This window comes from Paroedura picta, chromosome 6 (assembly GCF_049243985.1).
Source record: "Paroedura picta isolate Pp20150507F chromosome 6, Ppicta_v3.0, whole genome shotgun sequence".
NCBI lineage: Eukaryota > Metazoa > Chordata > Lepidosauria > Squamata > Gekkonidae > Paroedura > Paroedura picta.
Window position 1 is genome coordinate 15,954,218 of NC_135374.1, and position 22,573 is coordinate 15,976,790.

At 44.0% G+C, this 22,573-nt stretch overlaps 1 protein-coding gene across 3 annotated transcripts in view; it reads right to left on the minus strand.

Annotated features, from left to right (window-relative positions):
• Positions 1–22,573, minus strand: part of LOC143839468 (uncharacterized) — a 197,554-nt gene that overhangs the window by 11,647 nt on the left and 163,334 nt on the right. The gene's annotated exons all lie outside the window — the stretch shown is intronic.

Genomic DNA, 22,573 nt, shown 5'->3' on the forward strand with positions numbered 1-22,573 from the left:
ACTGAAGAGTCTGCTATGCACGATTCCTAGCTTTGGACCAGATCTGTTTCAAACAGCCAATTAGCGTTCCAAGTTCTCTCCAGAAAACTAAAGTCAGTTCTGCTAACAAGCAGCATTTGCTAGACTTCCACATTGCTGGTGCAACAGACAACCACAAACCACAACAATTCATTTCTATTTTTAACCGGAAATGTGCCCAGTCCGGTTATTTTCTGCTTGGGATGCCTAAATTTTTCTGAAATGACGGTAGTTCAAAATGTCACCTGGTCCACTGAAAGACAAGACCACATAGCTAAACGTTTCTCCGAGGATGCAGTCAGAAGACAGGGAAACACAAAGACTAGACAATGCTCCTAACACTGAATGTGAACTATAGATGAATTTGTTTTCTATTGCATTCGTCCATTTGTTCAAGTTAGTTCAGTCATAACTCCTTTCCAAAGCTGGGCCAAAAAAGCCTTTGTGTTATGATTGCCAGAAACCCTTTTTGTGGAGCGGTGAAACTTTTTCATGTCTGTCACTCTTCGTGATATGCTAGACTTCCTTCCCTAGCCCAGGTGATAGCCTCCTTTTACAGGTGTTAACTTTCACTGGAAAAGAACTCCCTTTCCTGCTAGGCAACTCCTAGGTGCAAATGACTCATCACCTTGGCCCATCGTCCAAAGATTGATTGGTGTGAAATTACCTTCCACTACCTTACTGTACCACATCCTTGTGATGGGCTGTCTAAACTCTTTTTCTCATTGGCTAAAATGACTTTTATATCTACAGATCCAAACTGTTGTTAACAATGGAAATGCTTGGGATTTTCTAGGGAGACAACCATGGTGGCTTTTTAGCTGCTAGAGAGACACCAAGCCTCCTATTCTTCCTATCCCTCATATTCAGCTCCCTTTACAATTGCTTTGGAGGTCTTTTAGCATCCTACTTTTAACACCGTGTGATGTTATAAAGGTTCCATCACACGAAGCCTGTACAAGAGAAAAGGTAACTGTTAAAATTTATTGCCAAAACTGGTGGGAGAAGAGGACTGCCCGTGGGAGGTCTCCTACCAATAGCTGGTTTTTATACTCTGCTTTTCACTACCCAAGGGAATCTCAAAGCTGCTTACGAACACCTTTCCCTTCCTCTCTGCATAACAGACCCTTTGTGAGATGGGTGGGGTGAGAGAGCTCTGAGACAGCTGCTCCGTGAGAACAGCTCTAAGATAACTGTGACTGGCCCAAGGTTATCCAGCTGGCTGCACATGGAGAAATGGGGAATCAAATCAGGTTCTCCAGATTAGAGGCTGCAGCTCTTTAACAAAGCATTATGCAGGGGGTTGGACGGTAGTCAACCTGTGGTCCTCCAGAGGTCCATGGACTACAATTCCCATGAGCCCCTGCCAGCAAACGCTGGCAGGGGCTCATGGGAATTGTAGTCCATGGACCTCTGGAGGACCACAGGTTGACTACCCCTGGACTAGAGGACCCTGGATGTCCCTTTCAGCTCTATGATTCCATGATTCTAAACCACGCTGTCAGCCTTAGCACCCACATATGCACTTTCCCACATGGTTCACTATTCTTGGTGGTCCCCCAGCTGCTCTTCCTGTTTTATTCCACCACGCCCAAACAAAATCACAGGTAGTGTGGCTGTAATTCCAGGACCTCTCACCCTGCAGCCCTGCACTCCCCATTTCAGCTCCCTTTCCCTACTGAGCCATGCTGAAGGAATCCTGCAGGTCGCTGAGTGTCCGCATGGAGAATTGGACAGGTCAAAAAGTTATATTGACCTTGGAGAAGGAGCTGCTGGCTCTACCTCCCAAATAGCTGACGAGGTCCAACCCTACCTCCAGGAGTCACATTCTCCTGGAGGGGTCAAGGGACCCCCTCCTCCCATGGACTGCTGCCACTCCAAGTTCGGACTGGTGGGAAACAAATTTAAACCCCTCAGCACTGTCTGCAGTGCTACATCAGTTCAAGTAAAGAAAAAACTACTGAAGCAAACACTAGCAGGGGCTCATGCAAATTGTAGTCCATGGACACCTGGAGGACCACAGGTTGACTACCCCTGATCTATATGTCTATTGATTTGGGTAACCAGGTTAATGTTCTGTGCTAAGGTTGAGCTTAATATAGGAAAAAGAATGGTACAGAAATATAGAGTTGGGTGCAAATATACACCCACACATCAAAGTGGGGCTATGAGAGGTTGTCATACTCCATGAATGTGGCCTGTACACCCAGATTTGTTACCTTCCCTTTATTGCATACAGCTTGCCTATTGATCTTACCCTGTTTTGACGGGGAGTAAACTGCTTTGGAGATTAATCCTGAAAGAGTGTGGGAGGGACCACATCGATGAAATAAATTCTAAACAAGATTCAAGGCATCCTCTTGCAGTACTTTTCCTTCACCCACCTGGAGACATCCTTGTCTCCTAATACAGCAAATCCAGCACGGAGACTTCATTTTAAAACCTAATGGGCTTCCCCCCCCCCCCCACCCCTCACCCCATGCCATTTGCTCTGAAGGAGGTTATGATGCTGTCATGGCTGCATAAAAGGTATTTTACTGACATAAATAAACAAGTGCTGTTAAGAGCATTATCCTGGTGCTTTGGCGGGCAATTTCTGTGCATTACCACCGGCTGCCTCAAAACAGGTCCAGCAAGCCCCTGTGATGATGATTCACTCAAAAAGGCCACACTGCCATCACCTTTCAGGTCACAGCCGGCAACAGAAAGCATCGCAGCTGAAACCGGACAATGTAAAGGACTTCGGTAGTTATCAGCTGTCACTGCAAAATCGGCCTTGCTGGTCTGCAATTAAATGCAAAATTACCAAGCATTATGTAGATAGTTTCAGAGGTATTATTCAGAACCATGATGAGGTATTGTTTACGATGCTAAGGGCGGAGGACAAAGAGAAATCCTTTCCCTAAAGGGGGAATGAGTTTTACTGTCATGCCTCTAAGCATGTGCAGAGTACCATTTCCTCTCTGAAGGAAAATTTAGATATATAGAATCATAGAATAATAGAGTTGGAAGGGACCTCATGGGTCATCTAGTCCAACCCCCTGAACTATGCATATAAGAATATAACAGCAACTCGGATCAGACCTTTGGTCCAATAGGCTTGCCAGATTGCTCAGCCCCCTCAGCTCTGCCACCCCACATTGTTCACTCCAGCAGGAGCAAAATGGAAGGATGGGAAGCAACATCTGATATCATACATCACTTCTGGTTGTACCCAGAAGTGACATCATGACACTCTGGGAATTCCCTGATCTCTATGGTAAAAATACATACATTAGGGAATATTCTATGGAAAATAGGGATGACGCTTCTGGGAAAATCCCCGATAACACTTGCGGCTGCCGCCAGCGCAGGTGCCTCCTGGCCCGGGGCTACGGAAGGCCCATGTTAAGCAAACGCGGGATCTTCCATAGTTTCCTGGGTATGACGGTGCTGTGGCAGGCCGGCGCTGTGCATAATCGCCAGCACCAGGCCTGTTGGCACACCCAGCCCCAACCCTACGGTGTCCCTTAAGGGACACCGCACGCCCCTGCGGGCCCCGTGGAGCCACGGAGTTGGCAGGGGCGACCCCCTGGCCCCACCAGTGTGTGTGGCCCCTCCCCACCTCCCCCACTCCCGCTGTTTCACTTATCTTGGCTGGCAGTGATCCGGCCCTCCTGGCCCCAGCGTAAAGCGTGCACGCGCGCACTACGACGGGGCAACCCAGCATGCCCTGCTCCCGTGCGTACACGGGAAACAGTAGGGCATTGTGCCCTGCCGCAACAGCACGGCGCCAGGTCGGGGAAGCTGCTGCCATGCATTAAGGGTCTTAGTTGTCTTCTCTCCAGACTAAACAGACCAAGCTCCCTCAACCATTCCTTATACAACTTGGTCTCCAAACCTCTCACCCTCTTTGTAGCCCTCAACTTAAATCTGACATTCTTCCATCCGTTCCGCCACTGATAACCAAGGTGAACCTGAGAACCCTAAATTGGAAATAAAACCTCATTTTATTGTCCCTATCCATAGTCAGAGGTAAAGAGAGATTTTCCAAACAAAGAGATTCTATTTCATCATCGTGGCTAATAGATGAGTGCTTTCTTCCACAAAATTGTCAAATTTTCTTTTAAATCCAATGAACTATTGCCCATCAGTGCATCAGATTACACTAGCCAATTGCTCAGTGAATGAAGTAGTTCTTTAGGTCCATCCAGAATCTACTGCCTATGGTGAGAGTTCAGCTGATTGCCATCAACAGAGAGATGTCTGTTGAAGGAAATCACTTTACTGAAAATACAACAATGCTAACATCCCAACATTCTTGCTGAAACTGACACTCCAGGTCCCTTATTTATTTTTATTTATTACATATATGTAAATTTATTACATGTGTAAATATGGAAATGTATTACATATGTAAATATTATTACATAAATAGTATAAATGTACATTTATAAGTGTGTTACATTTATAAATGTATTTATTATGTTCCCTGTTGAAACGGACACTCTAATTCAACAGGCATGACATCCCAGGTGGTGTCCTCTGGTCATTTAAAACAAAACTTAGTTACTATTGAGATACTTCAAGGCTGTCCAGATAACAGATAAATGTGAAAGAAAACAAGAGCTTAAATCCAGCTATTCAAAACTAGCTCTGAGCAACAATGGCAGAACAGAACGGTACACTATACAGGGCTAAAGTGGTGAAATGATGACACAATTAGCAACCAGTCTGATTACAACAATATGGCAAAATGTGAAAACAGCAATTTTTGACATCTACCAATGTTGTTCTGTGCTCATGAGTTCCACTATTATGGGCAGGGGAGGAAAAATTCTTTCTGTCTACTTCACCAGCTCCATACACCACTGTGTAAACTTCTATCATGCCTTTCCAGCTATCTTTCCTGTAAATTAAAAGCTCCCAAACAACTTTCCTCATTAAGAAGGTGCCCCAGACCTGGATGTGCCTGTTGCCCTTGGCCTTTTCTGTATCTTATCCAGTGCTACAATATCTGATTTGAGGTACGGTGACTAGAATTGTACGCAGTATTCAGGCCAATTTTGTATTTGATTTCTTTCTTAATAGAACTCGCCATGGAAACAGCTGAGCCGATATTTTTTATTGAGCTATCCACCAAGAGAATTCTTTACTGGTCAGACACAACCAAACCGCACCCGCAACTATTTACAATTTTAAAATGATTAATTTTTTTCTCAAATACGTCTGGCTTGACTCTTGCCATTGAAATAATTAGCCTCATCACCTTCCAGTCGCCAGATCCTTTTGGAGCTCCTCGCAGATCCATTTAAGGTTCTTTGCACCATAAATGGTGTCACCAACAAATTCAGCCAGCTCATTGCCTGCCCCAGAATCCAGGTCATTTATGGAAAAGTCTAACTGCAGAAGTCCCCAAACCACTCCTTCCGGAACTCCAGGGTTTACTTTTCTACATGGTGAAAACTGTCCCGGCTTCCCATTATTTCACCAAAATTAGAGTCCGAAGGCATCTTTGATGACGACAATGATGTTGGCTGTTCAGTCATAGAATCATGGAAGGGATCTCCAGGGTCATCTAGTCCAACCCCCTACAGAATGCAGGAAATTCACAACTACCTGCCCACCCACAGTGACCCCAATTCCATGCTCAGATGATACTTCCTCCCCAAAAAATACAGAATCCCTGGCCAGGCTCTGGTGAAAGCTTTTGGGAAGTCCAGGTATAAGATGCCCTGGCTTGGATGGCATAGGCTAGTCTGATCTCATCAGATCTCAGAAGTAAAACAGTATCACACCTGGATACTATTTGAATAGAAGACCAACAAGGAATTCCATGGTCATTGTGCAAAACACTTTCTTTCAATCTCTTCCCTTGAAGACCCTACAAGGGCACTACTTTACACCACTTTACAGGTATGTTGCTGTTGTTAGGTGCGAAGTCGTGTCCGACCCATCACGACCTCATGGACAATGATCCTCCAGGCCTTCCTGTCCTCTACCATTCCCCGGAGCCCATTTAAGCTCGCACCGACTGCTTCAGTGACTCCATCCAGCCACCTCATCCTCTGTCGTCCCCTTCTTCTTTTGCCCTCGATCGCTCCCAGCATTAGGCTCTTCTCCAGGGAGTTCTTCCTTCTCATGAGGTGGCCAAAGTATTTGAGTTTCATCTTCAGGATCTGGCCTTCTAAGGAGCAGTCAGGGCTGACCTCCTCTAGGACTGACCGGTTTATTCGCCTTGCAGTCCAAGGGACTCGCAAGAGTCTTCTCCAGCACCAGAGTTCAAAAGCCTCAATTCTTTGACGCTCGGCCTTCCTTATGGTCCAACTTTCGCAGCCATACATTGCAACTGGGAATACCATAGCCTTGACTAAACGCACTTTTGTTGGCAGGGTGATGTCTCTGCATTTTAGGACGCTGTCTAGATTTGCCATAGCTTTCCTCCCCAAGAGCAAGCATCTTTTAATTTCTTTGCTGCAGTCCCCATCTGCAGTGATCTTGGAGCCCAGGAAAATAAAATCTGTCACTATCTCCATACAGGTATATGAAGTGTTTAATGCAGCCTTTCTCAGGTTTTTTTAATCATTGAGAAACCCCTAAAACATTCCTCAGGTTTCAAGAAGCCCCAGAAGCAGCACGATTGTGCAGAATATGGTTGGGAAGCACAGCTGTAGACATGCTCACAAAAGGGGCCCTTCCCCTTCCCACCCTTCCAGGCCTATCATTGGCCATTTTGGGAGCGGGGGAGCAGGTTGGCATGGCCATATACGGTCATATCACCTGATAAATGTTTAGCAAATGTAAAAAATATACCAAAAATTAATTACCTCCCACCCATTCAGGAAATCCTTTGGGGGCGGTCAAGAAACCCCAGAGTTTCACGAAACCCTGGTTGAGAAAGCCTGGTTTAACATCTTTCAAAACACCTCCCGCAGACTCTTAAGGGATTTCCACTTGCAGAGACCGCACCGATTCTCTCTCAGTAGAGTTTGTTCATCTCCGTGCTTAATTCTCTTTTCTATTAGCTGTTCCCACCAGGACGAGGCATTAGGCTAAGTGGCCTGTGATTTCCAGATCCCATTTGCATTACATTTGCTGCCTTCCAGTCCACTTCCTCACCCCTCCCCATGTTCAGAGGTCTTCATGGGCTACAGCAGAAGGGGAGAATCAGTGAAAACTGCTGCTGCTGCTTCCAAAAATCAATCTTCACAACCGATGGGGCCATTGCAATCCAGGGCACTGCCTTTGGCACAGTGGTAGAAGTTTATAACATGCATGCAGTATTCTGTTTTCCTCCTCCGTCACCATTGCAAAGAAGACGATTCAGCCTGTGATGTAGCAAATGCAACGTCATAGAATAAGACGAATAAGAGGAAGGGAAAGGCTGTGGTTCTACTTCTTTATGCTTCTGCTGCAGTACTTGTCATGGCCTCTCCTCTTCCTTGCTGCTTCCATTTATTCCACCTCACAAATGTGACGGTTGCGTCTGTCATCTGCCCCCTGCCTTTCCCTTCTTAGTGGGTTGTGGAATTGGGTTAGTTATATTGAATCTTGCCACCATTCTTGTCTTAACTTTTGTAATTTATTGTATTATGTTTTATTGTGCTTTTATTGTTTTAGGGGATTGGTTTTATGTGACCCGCCTTGAGCCTCCGGGGGGAGGCGAGATTTAAATTAAATTAAATTAAATTAAATTAAATTAAATTCAAAAATAAAATAAAATAAAATAAAATACCACCTCTCCAGACAGCCTGATCCAGATAGTCCACAAAAGAAAATATGATGTAATCAAACAAAAGAATAAGCAACAAAATAATTAAAAAATGGAAAAACAGCCATCAAAAAGACACAATCATAAAAAACAAGGTAGGCGGGGCCTGGGGATCCCCCAGAATTCCAGCTCATCTCCAGACTACAGAGATCAGTTCCCCTGAAGAAAATGGCTGCTGTGGAGAGTGGACTCTGGAGATCATTTGGCCCCACCTAGTGGTTGGAAAACATAGGTAGCAGGTGTAACTTAGATGCAATATCACCACCTCCCAGCAGGGTTGCTAGCTCGGGGTTGGGAAATACCTGGAAGCTTTGGTGGTAGAGCTAGAAATGGCCAGGATTTTGTGGAGGGGGGGGACCTCAATGGATTATAATGCTATGGAGCCCACCCTCCACAGCAGCCATTTTCTCCAGGGGAACTGATCCCTGGAGATGTACAGTAAAACCAGGGGATCCCCAGGTCCCACCAGGGACAGGCATCCCAACTTTCTAGACTTGCATGAGCAGTGCCCAGTCTGAGGTGTGCTCCACAGCTGCTGGCTACACTCAGATCCTGGTAGGGCTGGCAGCTCTGGTTGAGAAATTCCTAGAGATGGGGGGAGGGTAGACCCCGAAGAGAGCAAAGTTTGGAAGGATAGGGTCTTCAATGGGGTATTTTGCCCTAGAGACCACCTTCCATAGCCTGGAGATCAGTTGTAATAGTGGGAGAGCTCCAGTCTTGGCAACCTGAGTTCCTGGCAACCAGTAGCCTGGGAGGAGGATCTGGGTGTAGCCTGTGACTGGCTTGCTCTCCCAGTCTCATGCAGCTTCCAGGATCCAAGGCAAGTCCCTAGAATTCTGCCAACATCACTGCTGGTTGACTTTGCTCCATCTGCTTGGGATGGCCAGAGCAACTCTGGTATGAAACTCTTTTTGAAATACGCCCTGCTCCAAGCAGCTTTGAACTTATGCATGCAAAGTACCTTCAAGTTTCAGCCAACTTATCACGGCCCCAGCAAGGGGCTTTCTGGTCAAGTGGGAAACAAAGGTCATCTGCCGTTGCCTCCTTCTGCAGAGTCTTCCTTGGTGGTCTCCCTTTCCAGTACTGACCCTGCTTAGCTTTCCAGATCCAACCAGATCAGCTATACCATGCTGCCTTTCCTCCCCCTTGAACTTAGAAGAGGTTAAAAAAGAATTAAAAATGGGAATGGCACAAGAATATAATAGCCTTATTATTGTGCAGATTCCCATTAATTTGAGCAGGGTTTGCTCCGTGGCGGATTGTGCGCATTATCGTCAACAACAGAATGCACCCCCCCCCTTTATGGTAACATGGTTTCCTGTTGATAAACTCAGAAGAGGCATATTTATATAAGCTTGTCCCCGAAGAAATGGGCTTTAATTCAGTCCTCGGCTTGTCCCCCAGCCTCGTCCATTTACAATCTATTCATAATTCTAGATCTATTTATTCAGATGCCTGCTAATGCATTCTGCAATCTCTGGGAACTTTGGCCTCTCGCTCCTCTGGCTCTCAGTTATTTTTTCCTGATGCTTTGCATGCATGCTCAGTTCCTTGACATTCATTTTCATGCAAGAAAAAAAAAGGGAGGAGGGGAGAAATTGATTGTTTTTCGTTTCTTTCAGATCCGATAAACTGTAAAAGCCTTAGAGCCATTGGGGTGGTATGAGCAGAGAGGACAAAAGCAGTTTTTTGTTTGTCTGGTTTTGCCTTTCATTTACATAGTGCTTTTCCTAAGGATGAGAATTTCGGTTGTTGTCCGCTCAGTGATTCAAGGGGATGCTTGCTGGTTTAAGAGACATAATAAAATGAGACCGATGCTGGAACAATGAAATACAGGGTTTTTGAAGAAGGGTCATGCCTCAAAGTAAACTTAGGTGTCTTTAAACAGACTTGACACTATGTAGGACAATGGCTCAGATCCCCTCTGGCTTTAAGAAAGTCAGTGAGTAAAAAGGCTGGAAATGCGTTAACTCTTAATGGTTTTGTGGTTAAAGTGTTGCATGTTGGCAGACCCACGTTCAAACCCCAACTCTATTGTGGAAACCACTAGGTGATCTTGGGCTGGTCAGCCAAGAAAACCTACCACAGAGTATTTGTGATGATAAAACAGAGGCTGGGAGAAACAAACTGTAAGCTGCTAAGATAGGAAGGAGGAGGACGGTTGGTTCTTATATGCTGCTTTTCTTATGTTGCTTTTCTTATATACTGCTTTTCTCTACAAGGAGTCTCAAAACAACTTATATTCGCCTTCCCTTTCCTCTCTCCAGGGAGGGAGGTGAGGCTCAGAGAGGCCTGATATTACTGAAGAAGATGATGAGTTGGTTCTTATATGCCACTTTTCTCTACAAGGAGTCTCAAAATGGCTTACATTCACCTTCCCTTTCCTCTCCCCACAACAGACACCCTGTGAGGGAGGTGAGGCTGAGAGAGCCCTGATATTACTCAAGAGATGCAGAATAGGCCCAGGTCTCCCCAGCCACCAGGAATGAATGGGCTGGTAGCTTTGCCAGATCCAGGCTGGTAAACTCCTGGAGATTTGAGGATGGTGCCTGGGGAGGACAGGGACCTCAGTAGAGTACAATGCCATAGAGTCCACCTTTAAAAGCATGGATTTTCTCCAGGGGAGCTAGGCCTGTTCTGCATCACTTGATTTTCCCGCTTTTATTTTTGCCGATCTCCGCCCGATTCGGGTTCGGGCATTATGAGTGATCTGCAACAAACATTATTTCCGAAACGAAACAGCTTTAACATACTTGCGTCATCTGCATCACGTTAGTTTAAATCGATTCCTGACGTTCTGACGTACTTCCCACCAGAGTGCGCCTGGATATGTTTTTTTTATTACCGTATTTGTACACTTTTCCATTTCTGTGCTGTCTCAAACAATCTAAGCTCTCAAAACAGAGCTTTACAGCGTTTTTACCCGTGAAACAATTATTCCCCCTTTCTTTCGACTCCGCAAGTCGACCAATCAGCAGGCGATAAACACGTTCAGTCAGCATTGGAAAGGGGGGGGGGTTGTCGACCAATCAGCAAGAGAGAACCACACAGTGTCAGCATTGGAAACGCGGGGGTTGGTTGACCAATCAGCAAAAGACAGTTCCGTAACGTCACCATTGGGGAGGAGCTGGGGGAGGAATGCCGGTTAATCCAAGTGCCGAGGACATCTACACGTGGATCCTTTGGGGCATCCGGCGCGGATTGGTGGATATTCCGGAAAATAAGCGCTCCCTGATATTTCGAGGCAAAGGTACGGTGAATGCGGGTCGAGGCATGACGGTTGCAGATGGAAAATTTCCATCGATGGAAATCAAACTGGAAATCGATTTCAGTGCAGACGGGAGGGACTGAATCGACCTGGGAGTGGAATAAAAGCTGCGTGCAGTTTACACCCTCATCTCTGTAGTCAGGAGATGAACTGAATGCTGGCAGGGGCTTCTGGGAATTGTAGTCCATGGACACCTGGAGGGCCGCAGTTTGACTACCCCTGCTCTTGGCCCTCCTCCTTGAAGTTTACAAACATATTAAACACAAAGTCACCAGTAAACCTTAGCTTTCTGCAGGGCCTGCAAGACGGAGCTCTTCCACCAAGCATATATGGTTGAGATCAGAGCAGTTCCCAGCATGGTCTGCTGTGGATCTCTAGCTAAAGCCAACTGAATTCTTCGCTCCTAGATAGAAAGTGATAGACTCATGCTGAATGGAGAGGGAGAGGAGTGGGTTATATATATATTTTTATCCACCATCTTGATATTGTGTATTGTATCTTAATTATGTTTTAATGGGTTTTTATGGGATATATTGTACTTATGGATTGTGTAAACCACCGCAAGACATTTGAGAGCGGTGGTATCTAAATCTAAATCTAAATCTAAATCTAAATCTAAATCTAAATCTAAATCTAAATCTAAATCTAGATCTAGATCTAAATCTAAATCTAAATCTAAATCTAAATCTAAATCTAAATCTAAATCTAAATATAAATATAAATATAAATATAAATATAAATATAAATATAAATATAAATATAAAATCCAAACTGACTGCTCACCCACTACCTGATTGGCCCTCCCTGGGGGTGTGCCACCGATAGAGACAGGAATTGTACCGCACTGAGGTTCTTATCCTGCCCAGACTCCATCCCCAAAGCTCCAAGAGTTTCTCAACCCAGATCTGTCCATCTTAAACCCCCCTCCCATCCCTCACCAGTGGCCCAGGAGGGGGACCCTGCACCCCTACCAGTAACACCCGGGAAGTATTCTTCCCCACAAGCTGCTCTCCTTCTGTTCTGTATAATCAATTTCTGTAATTTATATAACTCTTTTGTAGCCCATCATTCCTACTGATACTCTAAGTAAATTACAGAGTACACAAATAGAAAAAAAGTCATAATAGAACATTAATGACCCATGAAGTACAAAGAGGTTTTCCAATATCTCAGCCCTGGGGATTGATTTTTCTGTACTTGAAGATTGGAGTCAAGCTTCAGTGAAGAGGGACTGGACTTGGGTGTCTCTGTTGTAATATGATCCGATTCAAGGGTGACTCTGTAATAGTGTTGTTGTTGTTGTTGTTGTTATTGTTGTTATTTTATTCTCAGATCCCACCCTTCCCTTGTTGGCTCATGGTGTATAACATCAAAGCTAAAACAATCACCTGAAATACAAATGACATATACATACAATAAAACACCAATCATAATGAAACTTTAAAATTATTTTAAACGAATCCAGAAGAGTTCTAATCCTCAAATATGGAAAATACAGAATGCTATCAAGCCAGCAACACTTACAATAAAATCATCAGACCATCAAGTCACAACTACACCAGGAATAGCTCGAATTACAAGGAATCAGTAACACACTATTTGCTTAGCTTCCTTAAATGTAAAATCTGAAGCTATTAAGGCTGCAATCCTATTATTTCAAGGACCTTATGCTCACTGCATAGGATGGGACTGTGGAACTTCTGGACTACAGCTTATTTTAAAAATACGGGCGTATTTCATATTGAATGGACTTTGAAGGCTGGATGAGTTCTCAGACAGGGAAGCCAGTGTGTACTTGATATTATTTCCTGGCCTCAACTGTAGGCCTGGCTGAAGAGCTCTTACAGGCCCTCAAGAACGGTTTAAAGCCTCAGAGAATCCACCAGGCTGGGCCAGGGCTGAAAAAAAGCCCTGATGTATAGAAGAGTGAAATAATATTTTTTTAAATTATTGTTCTGTAAAGAGAAGCTTTGTGTACCAAACTGTTTCGTAATAGAAGGCCCAGGAACTTGTTTTGACTGTATCTGATATGTTCTATTCTCAAGGCCAGGGACAATTGTTTATATCATGCCATTGTTTATGTTACCAGAGGATTGAGAAAGAATGGGAAATTGCCTTTTATAACCTTTTCCCGATGACTTAACATAATGGCAATGGGGTGGTCCTGTGAGACGTCCAGGGGGATGGAGACCCCAGGTTTGACCTGAGAAGTATCATCTTTCCTTGCCTTCAATGGAATATTATAAAATCTCATGTAATCCTTTGTTCGACACACAGGCTTTTCTGGGACAAAACCCCCTGTGTCATTTTGTTCTTCTGCAGTTGAATAAAATCATGAGAGGTTTTCCAGTCTAGCGGTCATTCGATATTGGGTGCTGCACAATAGGCAAACGATTCCAAAATGCTCAGACCAGGCCCTGGGCTATCAGCCCTACTGGTCAAGGACAGGGACCCAGAGCAGATTTTGATAACTCGATTTCAACGCTCTTTGGGGGGCACAGGGGAAGAGGCGGTCCTGTGGATAAACTTTGTTCTTCATGGGATGATTCTGACCTTGAAACTTCTGTTGGTAACCATGGTTGAGCACCATTGGCATAAGGTGCGGCTGTTTTGTGTTCGTTGTAAGCCACAGTCTGTTTTTAGCCTGAAGAGTCTTTTACAATCATTATTTTAGGCAGCTAAATGGTGCAGCTGGGATTTTCACAGCTGTGAATTTTATATTAATGTTTTCCATGTGTTGCAGGGCATTTTTCTTATCATGTTTTATATTGTACGTGTATATTTATTTGTATATGGCCCTGGGCCTTTACAGAATAGCAACACAATCTAAATAGCAAATTTAGAGGAATTATATGGTAAAACAAAACGAACCATTGACATAGGATAATTTACTATATAAAACTATAAAGCCTTATAACAGTAAGAGCGGCATACCAATTTTTAAAAATTAATTAACTGTTCTCATAGTAACAACATTTGCCTTTATTATCCTTGCTGCCAGGGAATATAATGACATATTATGTTACCTACTCATCTGAATCAGATAGAACAAAGAATATCTTGAGGCAATTTCTGCACATCAGTAAAAATAGTGGTATGCCAGCTGAATAGCAAAGTAATTTCTGTAATTTCTGGCATCGCCTGCATGCTTGTCCACCTATTCATTGCTCCAGGAAGTTAGCCATTTTTTAAAAGAAATTCCCGTCCCCGGGAGCAAGAGGGAGGCGGGTGCGAGGACGGGAAGAGGCAGGTGACTCTATCACGTTTGAGCCTCCATACCTTCCTCTGCTGGTTGCCTGCTGGTTGCTCTCTAGTAGCTAGCACTAAATAGGTTGGTGAATCTACTTTATGTGATTCCCCAAATCGCACTTTAAAATGAAGGATATAGCAAGCCAGTTACTGCCCAGATGCTGGATGTTGGCAACTTCATATGGAGGGGCCAGAATATAGCGACTTCTTTTGACAAACATTACACTACCTTTAACAGGTGTGGAAATGCCAACAGTAACAGAATAAGAATTCAGACAGGGTAAAATCCCAGCAAAACATTTGGTCCTGGGTTGTATATATAGCTGTCAGTCAAGTATATAATGTGGTTAATCCTCCTGTGAAACAAAACAGATCTGAGAAAATGTGCTCCTGTTATGTTATGGTTATTGTTCAAAAGGCCTTCCTGTTGATAATACAGGTATCAATTTTATATTGTACTTTGTTACATGATGCTTGTTCTCTGTAAACCGCTTTGAGCTGCAAGGGAGAGTGGTGTATAAATGCGAATGAATAAAATAAAATAAATAAGGCATTTGCGATATACAAATATAATCTCCAGGGTAGGAAGAGGTATTAGGGTTACCAACTTCTAGATGAAATCCTGAGCAGGGGCAAAACAAGGTACCCTGCTCAAATGGTAGACTGAAATATGAATTCTTGACTTTGTCTGTTGCTTATTTTTCTCAATATGGATGCGTTTTAAGTCTTCACTAAAACACCGTCAGGGATAACAGTCACTTCCGATTAGCTTTCATCAGTGGTGAAGACACAGAAGGAAATCAAGTCCCTTAATACTGTGCATCAGAAAGTAATCTGTTAGTTAATCCACAATGATAGTTGTAGTTATGTCTTCACAAAAACATTTTTCTTTTCAACGAACAAATCTTTTCTTGGGGGACCTGCTTTCAAAATGGCTGCAAAACCTAAAGACAAAGCCCTCCTCAGGTTCCACCTCCAGTAATCTCCACCCTAAAGTTGGAAACTCTAAGCAGTGTTCATATAAACATAAATGCAGTCAAGTTACTATAGATTTATGATGACATCAGCAAGGGGCTTTCAGGGCAAGTGAGAAATAGCAATGGGTTGCCACTGGAGAGTCTTCACTGGTGGTCTTCCATTCAACTCTGGACCCTATTTAGCTTGAGATCAAATGAGATAGGACTATACCATAGTATTCCACATTCCAAATTGGTGCTCATCAACTGTGCAATGTTGTATTTGGTTGTATGAATGAATGTGGCCTTAGTAAGACTGAAAACACTTCCGCTATACAAGTGTGCTTGTTGGAATCTGCAGGATCCATAGTGTGCATGATTCAAAAGCACATGAAGAATACCCTACAGGGGGCATTGGAGGAGATGTTTACTTAGCATAGTTAGAACAGGAACGTCCTGATATTTTTCAAAATTTCTCCTCCTGTGCCCTGGTTGGCTCAACAGGAGACTTCCAGCTCCTTTGAGCACAATTCCTCCCTGAATGCCTCCAGACAAGAACAGAATGGATGCAGAATAACAGTTAGACAGTCAATTAGCTCTCTCTCTCCCTCCTCTTTCTATACAAACTTTGTCTCTCTTCTTAATAAAACTTTTATTCTTTTAAGCAGAGTGGTGCTTTACACCTCTTTGCATATTTAAACTCTGCCAACAGTGGTTACATGAACACTTCATTAATTCTTTCCTATTTAGAGCAAGAAAGCAGGACTATAAGAATTGTAGGACTCATTCTTATAAGAGCAGCATTGCATTAAAACATCAGATGTGACTACATGGGTTATCCCTTCTTTTAAATCTTAATTTCCAGTGACAGACTAGTCATTCCCCCAGTTTCACTGAGTCATTAGAAAAAGCTGTAATTATATTTTTATGCAAGTCCCAGCATAATTCCCAGCATTAATTCCCAGCATTCAAGACAGGCATATGTGCAGCAGATATAAAAGAAATATATTTGTATTTATTTCCAGCTTCTTGCCCGTTTGGGCAGGGATATTTCTCCCACTTCCTAATAGGCCTGAGCCTGATAGGCAAAACCCAGGGATCCCCTGCCCCACCTGTTTACAGACAGCCCTACACACAACAGATGAAACTGGCAGTGTCCCCCCCCCCCCCCCAAAAAAAAAAAATCAGGCTGGAGGAGATGCCTTCAAAGATAGCAGAAGAAGGAGAGGTGCAGGAAGGTGAGACCTGAGAAAGGAACCAATCATTCACACACACACACCCCACACACACACATACAGGATCACACACTCTTCCTTGTGGATTTAAATGAACCCAGGACTGCCTGCACACACAAAAATCATTTAAAAGGGAAGACGCAGGACATCCAGGGTGGACGACCTGGACCTCTCCTGTGGAACTGGAAGAGAGAAAGAGGGCCTAGAGTGAACTCAAATTCCTCTCACAGCTGAGGGGGTGCACCAGCTCCAAGCTCCGACACACTGACACTGTAATTAGCTTGGGTCGTGCATAATTCCTATTCTGAACAGAATTATGGGTAACATTTGGAAGCTGTATGCTTATTTAAGGGATTTGATAAAAGCTTTTGAGATGAAAAATAATTGTGCTGATGGGTCTCATAGGCGTCCTATGCTAGCAATTCATAGACACTAAGACAGGGGTAGTCAAACTGCGGAGCTCCAGATGTCCATGACTACAATTCCCATGAGCCCCTGCCAGTGAATGCTGGCAGGGGCTCATGGGAATTGTAGTCATGGACATCTGGAAGGCCGCAATTTGACTACCTCTGCACTAAGATAGTGAGATGGCTGGGCTTGGTAACAGGAACCGGAAATCGTTTGTTGATTATAAGTCTAAAACAGTGGTTCTCAATCTTTGTAATGCCACAACCCTTTAATACAGTTCCTCCTGTTGTGGTGACCCCCAACCATAAACTTATGCAAGTGTTCTTTCACAGAAATTAAACCAAAACTGAGCAATGGCGTGAAGATCCATGGTTCATGATTGTATATAAATTGTTTTTTTTCCTGGGGTTTCTCAGTTCAGTTCTGCCTCTTGTCCCACCATGCCGATCTCGCTCTTTTCCGCTGCTCCAGACAGATGAATGCTCTATCTCGATCTACTCCGCAAGGCTGTTGTGTGGATGGCACACACCCCCCCAGCCAAGCCGATTGCCTTACCGTGACCCCTGTGAAAGGGTCATTCGACCCCAAAAGGGTCCCGACCCCCAGGTTGAGATCCACTGGTCTAAAATAAATATTCTGAACATTTCCTGAATACGGAGCTAGCCCTCCTTTTCCTTGTGCAGATTGAATGATTTAAAGGTTGCAAATACATGTTTAATTTTTAAAAATCTAGTAAACAGGTCAATTGAAGCTCAGTTTTGCGCACTTCCATTTGTTTACCCAGGGTCTTCAACGTACACGACAGCTCCCTGCATACAAGGAGAGCATTAACCTGTTTGATGAGCTTGAAGTCGGAATGTTTGAAATACAGTCAACAACAGAAGGGGAGAGTTGGAGAAACGGGTAAACAGAGAGAAAATATATTCATGGCAGTGACACATGCTTCATTTCAGGAGGGAAGGGGGACTCACAGATGAGTCAATTATTTTATTATTATTTATTTATTCCCTCAATAGTGCAATAACGTAGAAGTTTTTGCTCGTAACAAATGCAGCAAAAGTGTCGCATTTCACTAGAAATATCAAGCAATCTGGCGCATGAAACATTTCTTCGCACCTTCCAAACAGACCAACATGGTTTTATTATTATTACTAGCTTCAAAGCCCATTCATAAGAACGGGCTTTGAAAGCCCCCCCCACACACACACACAGCCGCTTCTCCACAGACCGCAGAGCACACCCGGTACCTCCGCGAGGTGCTGGGTATGCTATGCAGGCCGCGGGGAAGCCATCCCGGCCCCCTCACCCCCGGCGAGGCTGCGGCCTACCCAGGTACGTGGCCTCCTGACCAGAGGGCCGCCATGATGTGCGGTTGGTGCAGCCGGCTCCTGGAGCTTTGCTGGGCACCTCCGGATTGGCCCACTGACCCACCCGGACAGGGTGGTGTCCAGACCCGGACAGGGCCACCTGCATGGCCCTTTTTCTTTTATATATAGGCCTATGGTTAAGATTATTATTTAACTGGGAAATGGGTAGAGTCTGGTGTGTTTTGGGAAGTACAGAAGATTTTGCCTAGTACATGGACCAGCTATGTACTTGCAGGTGCCTACCAACACTTTCCCCTGTGCCCATTAAGTATTTTTAAAATTTATTTCTTTATTACAGTTCTAGACCACCCCTATAACACCTGGTTTCTCGGGGCGGTTCACAACATTCATGTATAGAATAATGCACTTAAAAGCATAAAAACGATTAAATAGTTAAACAGACAATTGTTAATGGCCATATCTGTGAGCCTGCTCTTATTGGCTTGGTCGGTAAATGACAGAAAGTGAATGTAGCCATGTGGGACAATTGCCCAGCAGGACTTCTGATTGACCATTGGAGATCTGCATGGTTGTGTATATTTTTAAAGGTTACTTCAGTGGCAGCTGCCCCCAGAGTGTTGGATGTATTCTCTCTCACCCCTCTTTCCCTGTGTGGTTTTGAAATTAATTCCTTCTCTCCTGTACTTGGGCTTCTTCCATGTCTGTAGCTCCACCTCCTGTGGCGGCCATTTTGTAGCTGTGCCCACCACCCTGTGTCAGAATTCTAAAAGTGCACACAGACTAAAATAAGGTTGGAGCGGCCTGACCTAGAAGTTTTTTGGAGGAAGCTTTTGGAAAAATCTATCTAATGTATTTTCTCTCTCTTTTTAAATTACCCTTCTGCCAAAGAGGCATGCATGGTCCTCCCTTTCCTATTTTGTCATTGCAACAGCCTCATGAGGGATGTTAGCCTGATAATTTTCATGGTCAAGTGGGGATCTGAACTTGGGGTTCTCATGTCCTGTTCCAGAACTCTAACCCTTGTAAGGGCTCCTCAATGAATGTGGTATTAAACTTTGCCAGATCATGGTGTGAAACCTAATGGATTGAGATGTTGGGTCAACAGGAGGTGTGTAATAATCTCAGACAACCTCCCCCCCCAAAAAAACAGACAGGTTTATGTCCCTACCTGGTGAAATGAGCTCCCAGAAGAGCTTAGGGATCTGTTGGAGCTATCACAGTTCTGCAGGACCTGTAAGACAGAGCTCTTCCACGAGGTATTTGGTTGAGGCCAGGGCAAGGACTATCTGCTGGACACCCTCCCTGAGGCATTGGCTCAAAGGGTCTATCAAGTCTGTTGGGCGGTGGGACTATGGGTTGTGGGAATTTTATGGGAATGTAAGGATTTTATTGTATTTTATGCTTACTGTTATAAACTGCCATGAGCCAACTGGACCAAGAGTGGTGATCAGCCAATCAATCAGTCGCATTGTCAGTTTTGCAATGGAAATGCAAATTTCTTTGGGCTGTCGTCCATTCCTGTATCTTAAAGCCTTTATTCTACCTACATAAAAATGATTTAGGACTGCCTAAAGAAACTTCATGATTTAACAACTCATTTTATACCCCAGTTTCATTTGACAAGTTGAAGTTCTCTTTTTATATGACCAGGAAATGAACAGACTTTGAGAAGTCCGTTCTTGAAATTCATTGGCTGTTTGTCTCAAAAAGGAACATCCAAAGTTGCCTCGAAATTTCACTTCTGACAAAATTCAGTGGCAACTCCTTTTGCTCAATTTCTACAGTTCCTTCGTGAGGATTTTTATGTATTATTATTATTATTAATTCAATTTATAGACTGTCCCTCTCTGCAGACAGCCTCGAGGTAATTTATAACATATTGCAATCTAGTTAAAATACAATAAAGCGGTAAAAGCAATAATAGCCTATGCTTCCTTAGCCATTTCTCCAGTGTTGGGATATTCTGGAGAGGGCAGGAGGGAAGCTCATATGATTTTATTGACTTGTTCTGGCCTCAACCATATGCCTGCCAATCCCAACTGGCTAGTGATCCCTGGCCCCAAAGAAGCACGTCGGTCTTCAACGAGGGCCGGAACTTTTTCTATCCGGGCTCCCACCTGGTGGAATGAGCTCCCTGAAGAGATCAGGGTCTTGTCCAAACTCCCAAAATTCCGCAGGGCCTGCAAAAGGGAGCTCCTCCACCAGGCATTTGCCTGTGACCGTCAACAGGTCCCCCTCAGACATCCCCTCCATGGCCTGAACCAGTCTGTCCTCTCAGGGGCTTTGGCTGCGTTCTGTTCCTGTTGTATTGTTTATCATGGTTGTTATTGGGTTGTTGTTGTTGTATTTGTTTATGTTATGTACTAATCCGTTCCATGTATCCCCCATGTTGTATGTAAACTGCCCTGAGCCATATGGAAGGGCGGTATAGAAATCAAATCAAATCTCAAATAGAATAAACAAACAAACAAACACATAAATAAATAAACAAACACATAAACAAACACATAAATAAATAAACAAACACATAAATAAACAAACACATAAATAAATAAATAAATAAATAAATAAATAAATAAATAAATAAATAAATAAATAAATAAATAAATAAATAAATAAATAAATAAATAAATAAATACTGCCCTTTTATAGGCCCTGCAGAATTTAAGGACTGAATAGGTTGATCAAAGCTACGTTTCTTTGCGTGTGTATCTGTATTTGTATAAAGTGTCATTGAACTGCGATTGACTTATGACGACTCCAACAAGGAGCTTTCAAGGAAAGCAAGAAGCAGAGATGGTTTGCCACTGCCTCCTTCTGCAGAGTCCTCCTTGGCGTCCTTCTTTCCAAATACGGGCCCGGCTTCGCTTCTAAGATCTGATGAGATTTATTTATTTTTCTTCATTCGATTTATATACCAACACTTTCGGTGATGTCTCAGGGTGGTGCACAGAGAACCAGTGGGAAGCAGAAAGGGAAATTGTGACATTTGGAATGCTGAATGACATAATGGTTATGACAGTAGTAACGCTGGGTAGGTATAAGAGTTAGGGGGCAAACAATTTCTGTTAGGGTCATTATTGGATGTTGGGAACTGCCTGATAAGGGACCAGGTTGTAGGCAGGTCCTCACTGGTGGTCTTCACCCGAAAGCCCATCAGGGGAGCTCTGTTTTGCAGGCCCTACGGAAGTGTTCAAATTCTGGTAGGGCCTTGATTTCCTTAGGGAGCCAGCTTGGTGTAGTGGTTAGGAGCACGGACTTCTAATCTGGCAAGCCGGGTTTGATTTCCTGCTCCTCCTCCATATGCAGGCAGCTGGGAGACCTTGGGCTCACCTACGTCATAGGGCTGTTGTGAGGAAAGGAAAGTGAAGGCGAATGTAAGCCACTTTGAGACTCCTTCTGGTAGAGAAAAGCAGCATATAACAACCAACTCTTCTTCAGTAATATCAGGGCTCTCAGCCTCACCTCCCTCACAGGGTGTCTGTTGTTGGAAGAGGAAAGGGAAGGCGACTGTAAGCCGCTTTGAGACACCGCTTTGAAGTGATTATAAGCCACTTAAAGACTCCTTCGTGTAGAGAAAAGTGGCCTATAAGAACCAACTCTTCTTCTTCTTCCACAGGTTGGGGCCACAGATGAAAAAACTCTTGCTCTGGTGGATACTAGGCGGATTTCTTTGGGGCCAGGGATCACCAAATTATTGGAATGAGTAGAGCGTATCCCTCTTCTGGGGGGGTACATGCAAACAGATGGTCCTTGAGATACGCATTTACCATGTACCATGCTGCCATGCCTCCCTAGCAGCATTTCTATACAACTGCTTCTATTCATTTTCCTGGTTTCAGGTGTAGCAATATATGAGCTTTGAAGCAGCTAGTTGAATTGCCAGCAGATGACCCTCCTCACAGTCTCCTGTAAAAGTGCTTGTCCTCCTTATATAGTTAGCATGTCTGCTTAATCCACATCTTCACGATTCGTGCCCATGTATCCCGTGAAATCCACTGTGGGTATTGTTTCTCTGTCTTGGTCCAGGTTTGCCTAAGTCCTCTGCCAAGCTGTATAGAGGAAATCGCACAGTGTTATTGTGCAGCTCCGGTAAGTGATAGCAAGCTCAACAATCTGGAATGTGAAAGAACTAAAAAATATTCCCATGTCAGGACGTGTGAGACAGTTCACTTCACAGTTTGGCCGGTGTGGAGATTTTCGGCACGATAAGCTTGGCTGTGTTTTCAAAGAGGTCGGTGACTTCCTTCCAACTCCGTAGATTGAGATCTGAAGGAGAGAAGTTTGTTACATCAAGGTAGCCAAGAACCGACTGAGCTAAAAATACTTGCTGCTTTTGCATCTATGGTTGCAGCAGTGTC